The 10,878-nt window shown below is 38.7% G+C and overlaps 1 pseudogene; it reads left to right on the top strand.

Annotated features, from left to right (window-relative positions):
• Window positions 1–1,091: 1,091 nt before the first annotated feature.
• LOC126024116 (transcription initiation factor TFIID subunit 12-like) lies at window positions 1,092–5,403 on the top strand (annotated as a pseudogene).
• Window positions 5,404–10,878: the final 5,475 nt, after the last annotated feature.

Genomic DNA, 10,878 nt, shown 5'->3' with positions numbered 1-10,878 from the left:
AAATGCCTAGGGTCTGTTCTAGATCCTCTATGGTTTTAAACTTTACTTCTATCATTGGAGTTTATATTAATCTAGCTTGTGAAATAGACACAAACTTTTTTCCCCCAGTGTTTCCAAAATAAACCTAACAAAAAACTTTTAAGTGTATTTCATGGGGCCAGAGCAATAGTACAGTCAGTAGGGCATTTACCTTGCATGCTGATAACCCAGGTTCGATCCCCAACATACCATATAGTCCCTGGAGCTTGCAAGGAGTGATTTCTGAGCGTAGAGCCAGGAGAAACCTCTGCCCCCTCCAATTTTTTTAAGTGTATTTCTTAAACTGGGATTGCTATACTTATATACTAAATTCTAACATCTAATAGATGACTTCTGAACTTTCTGTTCTGGTATGGACCACAATCACATCAGTCAGTCTCTGGAGGCTGATGGACATCATGTAGATCACGAGCAAGGATGACCCCGAGGCCAAGGACTGGATCATCTTCATTGTTCAGGTGGCCATGGTCAACTGGATGGCCAGAGCTCATCACTTGGGTACTCATCAGTCACATGGATGTCATCAAGATCTGCTTCCAGCTGCAGGTAAAGTGTCTTTGCCACAGAGACCCCGGCAACAAGTACCCAAGCACCAAGGGATCCTGAAAGCTACAAGGCAGATTTTGAAGCAAGAGGGTTCCACGGTGTTCTGAAAGGGCCACCTCCCGGCCCAGTGCCTCTCCATTGGCTTCAAGGCCTTGCGGCAATTTATGTCCTTTGAGATGCTGACAGAGCTGGTGCACAGAGGCATTGAGGCCTATGTCAGCAAGCCCTCATTGTCCTTCCTGTACAGGGGGGCTATCTGCCTGTCTGACCAACCTGGCCATGCAGCCCGTGGTCTTGCTGCACATGCAACTAGCAGCGCAGGGGGAGCCCAAATTCTATAAAACGTTGCTTGACGCTGGGGTGACCATGCATAGGACCAAAGGCATTCTACTGCAGCCTGCACTCCACCTGATGGCCCTTTTCCCCTATGCAGGCTACCATTTCTTCTACAACTCCCTGAAGCAGGCCTAGAAGTAGCTCCTACCTGAAGAAGACTCGAGTCCAACATGATCCTCAAGAACTTGAAATGTGGCAGTGGAGTCGGAGTCATCAACATAACCTCAATGTACCACTTGGGCCTCTTCAAGAAGTGCCTGCAGGTCTGAGGGTTCAAGTATGCCCCTACCATCTTTGACCAAGTCTGCATGTATATGGCCTTAGCGACTGCACCCAGCAGAATGCTGCTTGGGGAGGGTGTGTGGGACTTGTTCAAGGACCTGTCCCCCAGCCTGCTGAAGGCTGCTATATCCACCAGTTTCATATTTCTGGTATGCGTTTCTGAAGCCTCTTTCACTGCATCAAGAAAAGCTGGTAGCCTCTGCTCCTCTGCTCCCCGCTGCCTGGATCCCCACCCAGCCCTGCAGCCTGCACAGGAAAGATGTCCAGACATGGACCTTAGGAGGAGTTTCTGGCCTGGGAGGACTCAGCCGGTGTGGCTCCCCCATCCTATACCCACAGAGGTATGGAAGGGGCCAGCCAGTTACTTACACCACCTTCCCCTGCAATGGGTCATACTCTGGAGCCTAGACTTTCTTAACAGACATTAAAACTGCCAACATGGAGCAGTGGTGCAAGGGTAGGGTGTCTGCCTTGCATGTGCTAACCTAGGATGGAATCTAGGCGTCAATCTCCCGGCGTCCCATATGGTTCCTCAAGCCAGGAGCGATTTCTGAGCGTAGAGCCAGGAGTAACTACTGAGCATCACTGGGTGTGGCCCCAAAACCAAAAACTAAAATAAATTATGATTATTATATTTTTGATATACATTCTAGTATTTGAAGGTTTTTCTTTTTTATTTTATTTTTTTAATTTTTTATTTTTAATTATGAGACCAAAGATGCAAAGAAAGAGGACAAGGTAAAGTTACAGTGGAAGGATAATCACCCATACACAGAATTCTCAGAAGTCCCCTTGCTGATATCTTAACTTTGGACTTTCAGCCAAAGAACATTAAGATAAATAAAACAGAACCCATATACAATTACTTTGTACCGCAAGTCCCCAGATTGTAATACATTATAATATTTCTTAGCAGCACACAAAACAATCTAAAGCCATAAAACTTATGTAACTCCTTAAAAATTAAAGGCATAGTATTTTTTTTTACATTTCTATGCACATGCATATTAGTTTAAGTAACCTAAAAAGTTTAAGTGTTTTTTTTTTAAGGATTAGAGTCAAAGGAGCACAGTAAAAACGGTGTTAGAGTGGCAATTATTGTTTGCATAGGCCCATCAAAATATGAGGGACATGGAAAGGAAAAACCTTGGCCTAAATGCAATGAGACCCTACCCCTGAAGTTTCCTGGCATAAGACCAACTCTAGGCTCCAGGCAAGCTAGTTTGTCCAAGACATTGTCTGTAGTGCCAACACACTTTTGTTTTTAACACAGTCTCTGTTGTTGGCATCATGTTTTTGTATTAAAGATCCTGGAATCTGCATATCCTACATTGAAGTCAGGATGTGGAGCATCCTCTAGTTTCACCTCACAATTAAAGGGAAATGCAGAGAGCACTGTCATGTAAGCAGGTTGTTGTTGTTGTTAAGTCTTCTCAGTGTTAAGGGAAGTCTCTTTTAAGCAGGTCGAAGTCAGAGCAGCGATAGGGTCTTCCCTGGTAGAGGATTGCTTCCAGGTGATGTTATAGACAAACTTGGATATATTGTGAATGGCTTCCCTGGTTCAGGGGTGAATGGAGAATGCCCATTCTTTTGAGGTATGTGCCAGGTCATTATGTCAATGTTCAGAGTGTAAGGTCCCATTGAACTAAAAGATTTGTGTGTTCCAATCTCTATTAGATAAGATCTTATTTGTATGTATAGTATTTTCCCATTTTAATGTGCCTATGCAAACAAAGAACAATACCATGAGACATTATCGGTGCATATGGGGGCCATAAGAAAAAGTCCAACAATTCCCATGACATGGTTCAATCATAAGCATTAAACTGGGGGACTCTTTCACCAAAATTCCTTATTGAACAGCTCACAAAGAGAAGAAAAGATAAAAATTTGTTAGAATAGTCACTGTATAAGAGAATATTTAGCAAGACTTATAGCTTTCAGAGAAAAAAAAACACAAAAATATTCAAGACATACGTGTCCATTTTATGTCTTTTGAAATAGTTGGGGGTTATTAGTTCTAATGCACGGCTTTGGTCTGTGATTAGTATTTTACGGTACTGAAGTTAAAAAGAGTAATGTTGGTTACTGATGGTAGGGGGGTGAGAAAGTTAAAGAGTAAAATTGAACTTTGTAGGGGTGTGCAAAAGGGCAGAATACAAAATAGACATTCTGCATAAGCAAAACATAACTTAAGGATAGGGAATACTCAATATATATGCACTAGCCCCCGCACGGTTTTGAACATGTAGACTGGTAAGAAATTGCCAGTGACAACCTTAGTGCAACCGAGCAAATCTCAGCACACCCCAAGTTAGGACCCACCATCCAGGAGGAACTACCCAACACCCACCTTGTCTGGCCGCCTGGGCTGGCACCCAGGGAAGGAAGGCCTGGAGGCTGGGGGCAGAAGAAGGGACGGCTGGGGGCCTATCAAGGCCCTCAGCAACCCAAATTAGGGAGAAGGCCTTCGACATGGGGTCTCCCCAAACTCCATGCCGGCTAGAGCTAGCCTCCAGATCAAGAAAGGATTCGGTAGAGAGACTGAAGGTTTTTCTTTTGTCTTGATATTATCATAAAAATTATTTAGATAATTTAGCAGGGATTTTGACATGTCCTACACTACTCCCAAAACCCCATGAAGTTTGGAATGGAAAGTGGTAAAGTGTATTGATGTCAGTTTTTCCAAAGTATCTTTAATAAACTTTCTCACCACATAAAACAATGCATTCATCTATCTATTGAATCTCAGTTAAATTCCTTCCAGAATATGGCTAAGTAATAGGGAGTATTTATGGGAAAAGAAGTATATGTAATATATAAGGAATATATGAGTATATGCATTTGAGGAATTGTGTGTGCATAGTTTATTTTACGAAAGTGCCCTTTTATATTAAGCCTATGGCAAGATATGTCATATATTTTGTATATGTCATATATTTATATATATATGTAAATATTTTATAGTATCTTCACTGGTTTCCTAGTTGGTTGGTTGAGCATCTACAAATAAAGACATCTATTTTTCCAATTAATCACTGTCCTTTTGTTCTACTATCAAATGGTCTTGCTTTGGCTTTCTTAGGCAATCATAGCATCTAACAAGAATATTTTCCTTTCCAGTGTTAAGATGAACAAGGAGGAAGATGTGGTCTTCCAGATTCAAAAGAAGAAAATGTCCCTGCCTTCTGCTTGTTCTATATCTTTTATACATGCCCTATATGAACTAAATCTGTTAAAAGTCTTCCTGAAATTCAACTCTACTTAACATTTTATGTATTTTATTTTTAAATAATTTCTAAAGAAATACATATGCCTATAGAATATGTATATAAGATTCATTACAAAATAAATGTTATAATATGAATTTTGGACTATATCTTGAAAACATTTTCAGAAAAATAATCATATCTATATTACATCTTATATTGCTTACACTTTTGAAAGGTATTTGTTTGTTTGTTTTGGACCATACCTGGAAGTAAACTCAAGGCTTAATCCTGGATCTATGTTCAGGGATCACTCTTGATCATGATTGAGGGACTGTATGTGGTACTGGAGATTTAAAACAGATCTGCCGAGTTGGCCCGGCTGTTGAGACAGGAGCGCTTCACTGGGGTAGAGTCTCCACATATCCTGGAGAGATAGACATGACTGCTTTTGATTGGCCTTGATCCTCACAGCTCCAGAAAGAAACAGGATCTTGATAAGTTCTATGAACTGAAGTCCAAAGCTCAACAGATTATGAACCAGTTTGGCCCCTCAGTCCTAATCAATATCTCCAATTTCTCCTGGCCATGGAGCCAATAATACAACAGTAGTAAAGAAAAAATACCAGATACTTCTGGGACAGGAGGGAGACTCGGCCCTGAAAACAATCAGTTATTGACCAAGAAGAAATTACATGACTTAGTAAGAGAAGTGGATCCGAATGATCACTTAGATGAAGATGTGGAGGAGATGCTACTGCAGATTGCTGATGACTTCATTGAAAGTGTAGTGACAGCTGCTTGCCAACTTGGTCAGCATCGTAAGTCCAGTGCCCTTGAGGTAAAGATGTCCTGTTCCATCTAGAGCGACAGTGGAACATGTGGATACCAGGATTTGGCTCTGAAGAAATCCAGCCCTACCAAAAAAGCTGGCACTACAGAAGCTCACAAACAGAGAATGGCATTGATCCAGAAAGCAACCAAGAAATAGCAAATGGAAAAGTCAGGGAATGGACAACAATGTATTTGGAGATACTTGAGCTGAAACTTCAGCCATCCATCTCATCCTTGGATTTTTTTCATTTTTTAATAATAATAATAATAATAATTTTTATTTTGACCAAAGTAGATTACATATCTTTCACAACAATATTTTTGGTACATACTGACATTGGATCAGGGGAACTCTCACCACCAAAGCTATCCTCCCTCCATCCTTGTTCCCAGCATGCATACACCCCATATTCCTCTCCCTTACCCCCCGGGCTGCTAGTATAAGTGGTCCCCTCTGTGTCTATCTTGTTGTATATTGGGTATTGAATCTGTTGTAGTTGGAATGGGTTTGGTATTTACGTCTAATCATTTTTATTACTACTTAGTGATCATACAACTGTTTGGTCTTGGTGCCCTCCTCATCCTTGGAATTTTTTAATGCTTTACAGAGAAGTATTTTTTATTAACAGTGCAGCAGTATAATTACTGAGAGGATCTGCCAAAAGAATAAAGCTTCCTACCCCAACTTCCAGTTTCTTTTCCCTGTCGTCTCAAAGAGGAACAATCTTCCAGAGAAGATTTTATTTGTGGTTTATTATTGTGATTGAAATAGGACAAAGCATTATGGTCTTGTTTGGTGAGACAGTATTAGCCGGATTTGTAGAGGCTTTTGTTTTCTTCTTCCATCCCCTTTTCTCTACACTTTGTTATGCCAGTGTTTATATGAATATGACTTTCATTTGCTTTTCCAGAATAAAGAAGTTATTAATTGAAAAAAAAAGAAGAGAAATCTGCCATGCACAGGGCAAGTGCTTTACCTATTGTATTATTTATACAGATCCATTGTTTATATTTTCATATCATGATTTATTCATCCAAATTTCTATTTTAGAACTTGTAAGCTGTCTGTCTCCAGTTTTTTTTTTGTTTTGTTTTATGTTTTTTTTTTTGGAGGGGGGTTTGGGGGCCACACCCAGTGATGCTCAGGGGTTACTCCTGGCTATGCACTCAGAAATCATTACTAGCTTGGGGGACCATATGAGACTCCTGGTCCCTCCTAGGTTAGTGTGTGCAAGGCAAACTCCCTATTGCCTGTGGCACTACTCCGGCCCCCAATATTTTTTTGATAGATGCATCTAAATCAGGAGATGGTGCATTCACTAGTTCTTTTTTTTTCTTTTGGTTTATTTTTTTGGGAGGGTCACATCCGGCTGTGATCAGGGATTATTCTTGCTCTGCACTCAGAAATCGCCCCTGGCAGGCTTGGGGGATCAGATGGGATGCCGGGAATCAAACCACCGTTTCATGGGTTGGCCAAATGCAAGGCAAACACCCTACTGTTATGCTATCTCTCTGACCCCTGTCTCCAGTTATTGATGTTCTAAATTGTCTTGCAAATAAACAACCTTTTAAGAATAGTCTTGGGGCTGGAGCAAAAGTAAAACGGGTAGAGCATTTGCTTTGCACATGGCTTTAAACCATGGTTCAATACCTGGAATCTCATATAGTTCCCTGAGCATTGCCAGGAATAATTCCTGAGCAAAAAGCCAGGAGTAACCCCTGAGCAATGTCAGGAGTGTCCCTCCCACAAAAAAAAAAAGGAAAAAAAGAAAAGAAAAGGAAAGGAAAGGAAAGGAAAAGAAAAAAAAAAGAAATTTAATTCCTAGAACTAGGACTGATGAGTTAAATAATACATGTTCTATAAAATATTTTATTTCAGAGAAAATGCTCTTAGTTATAAGAGGATAAATAATCTTATTCATTTCTTTAGAGCATGTCTGTTCACTCTCACCAGTGCTAATTTTATCATTCCTTTTCATCTTTGCCAATCAAAAAAAGAAAGGCATCTCATTCCAATATGAGTTTCTTTGATTACAGAGGGTTGAGTACAATTGGAAATTGTATCCTTCTTTTGAAATTTTCCTATTACATACTTGGTCTAATTTACATTTTGAGAGGGGTGATTATGTAATTTTGTTATTGAATATCAAACATTCTATATATGCAAACACTAGTAAGCCTTTTGTGACATATAACTGACAAATACTTTTAAATTTCCTTTATGACATAGAATATAACTGTATGCTTTCACATAGCTTTAAGAAAGATCAACGAGTCTATTTGCATTCAGAGCAACAAAATACTTCCATTACAATCAAAGCATTCCATCCCTGTACATAATTGCATGCCACTTATCTCTCCAAAAGTGATCACTATCCTAAGCATGAATTTTGATAGCAGTGTGTATGTTTATAAATTTTATAGGTGTATATTATTATTTTCACAAAATATTTGGACATTAAAAACACTGAATTTTGCAGCTACCAGCAAAGATGCAAGAGTTTTCCAAATGTTTTGTGGTTCACTAAAATATGTACTTCTTTCCAACCTGCACATGGTGTCATTATAGCCCATTTGTGTTTATTCAAGAGAGTAAACTTTAAGTTTGTTGTTGTTGTTTTTTGTTTTTGGGCCATACCTGGTGACACTCAGGGGTACTCCTGGCTATGTACTCAGAAATTGCTCCTGGCTTGAGGGACCATATGGGACACCAGGGGATCGAACGCAGTCCATCCTAGGTTAGCGTGTGCAAGGCAAATGCCCTACTGCTTGCACCAACACTCCAGCCCCAAGAGAATAAACTTTAAACTATACTTTTAGACATGAATTTTGTCAGTTAGGTCATGTTAGAATTGACATGTTCTTCTATATATCTTATGGTTTTGGATCTGATATCAAGGTCTTTAATCCATTTGGATTTGACCTTTGTGCATAGTGTTAGATGACCTGAGTTTGCTTTTCCGTATGTGGCTGACCAGTTGTCGCAACACCACTGATTGAAAAGGCTTTCCTTGCTCCATTTTGCATTTTTTTGCCGCTTTGTCAAAGATTAATTGATTGTATGTCTGGGAATCATTCTATGTATACTCCAGTCTATTCCATTGATCAGAGGATCTGTCTGTATTCCTATACCATGCTGTTTTAATGACTATTACTTTGTAGTACAATATAAAGTTGGGGAAAATCATACTTCCCATCTTCTTTTTCCTAAGAGGCTCTTCAGCTATTCGTGGATGCTTATTGTTCCAAATGAATTTCAGGAGTGTTTGATCCACTTTGAATAATGTTATGGGTATCCTTAGAGAAATAGCATTAAATTCCATTCTAGCATTTTAAAATTTACATAAAAATCAAGGGATCCTACAAATATACAATTTAGCATGAGGAGAGTCAAAATTTTAAAGGAAAAATCAATAAAATGATGACTGCTTTATCCTAAAAAGGGAATATTAACTTTATGTTAAAATACTATATTTAATTATTTTAAAATAAGCATTTTACTAATAAGTACATTATTATATAAAATATTTATAGAGAAAACACACAAAAATATAAAATATTTAATAAATATGAAAAGTAAATTTATTATTTAAAAAACAAAAATTCCTTAAATAGGTAGAAGTAAACAGACATTTTTTTCATTCTAGAATAGAGGTCATTCTAGCAAAGATCAACCTAGTAGAAGTCAAACTAATCAATGCCAGGAGTGAATGCCATACTCAATGGCAAAGTGCTGAAAAGAGTGTCTTTCAAAAAAGCTCTTTTCAGGGCTGGAGATACAGTACAGCAAATAGGGTGCTTGTCTTGCACACACTTGACCTTAGTTCAATTCTCAGTGTCCCACATGTTTTCCTGAGCATCATCATGAGCAACTCCTGAGCACAGTTGGGTGTAGCCTCCAAAGAATACAAAACCCAAAATAAATAAAGAAGCTCCTTTAATACTTTTTGAAAAATTGTTTTCAAGGCTTTGTTTGATTCCTTAGCTTTCGCAAACAATAGTACAGTCAGTAGTCTTCTAGGTGTGGTATTCATTTCATTTCATTTCATTGTGTGTTCTTTTCCTTTCCTTTCCTTTTCTTTTTTTAAATTATATCCTACCATTCTCTCTAGCTCATAGAGTTACATTTGATAGCTCTGTTGTAATTTTATAGGTTTTCCTTCATATGTAAATTCTTTTTTGGACCTTGTTGTTTTCAATGTTCTGTCTCTTTGACTTTTGTCATTATAACCATAATGAGTCATAGAGTTTTTTCTATTTGGGTCTATTTTAATAGGGGCACTTACAAGCTTCTTAGATCTGATATCCTGCAAACCTCAACTCATATCAATGATTTCTTCAATGGCTCTTTATCAAATTTGCCTTCCTGCTTTCAAGGACTTCAGTAATTTTTATATTGTTACTTTTAAACTCATCCATAATTCTCTACTGTGCTGTTTACATTTTCAGACTTATCCTCATCTTCTGCTGTTTTATAGAGGTTTCCTGCATTTTATCCTGGAAAGCATTGATTTTTTTCCCTCTTATTTGTTATTATTTGGCTGCTCATAGTTTTTAATACTGCGGACTATACTCTTCATTTATGTTACATATGATTGTAATTTTCTCGTTCTCTCTCATACTTTCTTGTGCTTTTTTGATCACCTAGACTATCATTTTTTGAAATTCATTAAACATCCTCAACATGGTGTCACTAAAGTTATTCTCGAGGGTTTACAAAGCTCAAACTTTTACTCATTGAGCTTGGTGTATTTCTATATATCTCTCTACTGTATTTGCTGTGCTCCTTCTGTGCTAAGTGAATATTTGTAGTTAGCTCCTCTGGGAGTCTTTGATGAATTAAGCTGAGTGTGTCTCTTTCCCTTTACTGCCAGTATTCATCTGGTGGTATAAGTGTGAGCAGTGTAAAGTATGATGAGTAGAGCTCTCATTTGGCTACATAAGAGTAGAGGAAATGCAACTTCGAGGTTCAAGATATAAACAACCACTTGAAGAAGCTAGCAAAAATTTTGAGATGTGGTAAATGGCCTGCTGAGATGGTGGAGGTCAGTCAAGGAGAGGGCCAAGATCCTGCTGAAAGGAACAGGAGTCTGCTTCTGTTTTAAAAAGAACCTAGGGATGTCAGTTAGGAAGTTTATACCTCACGTGGGAAGATGGATGAACAATAAGAACGCCTGAGATGTGGAAATAGAGCTACTAAGATGGCAGAAGGGCAACAACATTCACCTATTCCTACCATCATTTTCGTATCCATCATATTTATATATCCATCATATTTATTTATGTAAAAGGGACTACCCAAAAGTAATTTGTTTGTTTGTTTATTTATATATTTATGTAAAAGGGAATACCCAACGGTAAATTGGGGGGGGGGGTGTCCCAAGCCACTCTCAGTATTCCTCAAGGTAGACAGTGTTTTGGAAGTCACCAGAGCCATATCCAGAAATGAGGCCTGGAAGTTCCAGCCCATGATATGAAATTTACCACAGAGTGCTGAGTACAAATAGAGAAATAACTGCACAAACATCTATCATGACAAGGTCATAAGTGAGAGAATCTTGCCCTATCTTGAATACAGGCAAGGGTGGGTGAGGTGAGAGATGGGGCATTAGTGGTGGGAAGGTTGCACTGG

The sequence above is a fragment of the Suncus etruscus genome, chromosome 12 (genome assembly GCF_024139225.1).
Source record: "Suncus etruscus isolate mSunEtr1 chromosome 12, mSunEtr1.pri.cur, whole genome shotgun sequence".
NCBI lineage: Eukaryota > Metazoa > Chordata > Mammalia > Eulipotyphla > Soricidae > Suncus > Suncus etruscus.
This window is presented reverse-complemented; position numbering and strand designations above follow the sequence as displayed.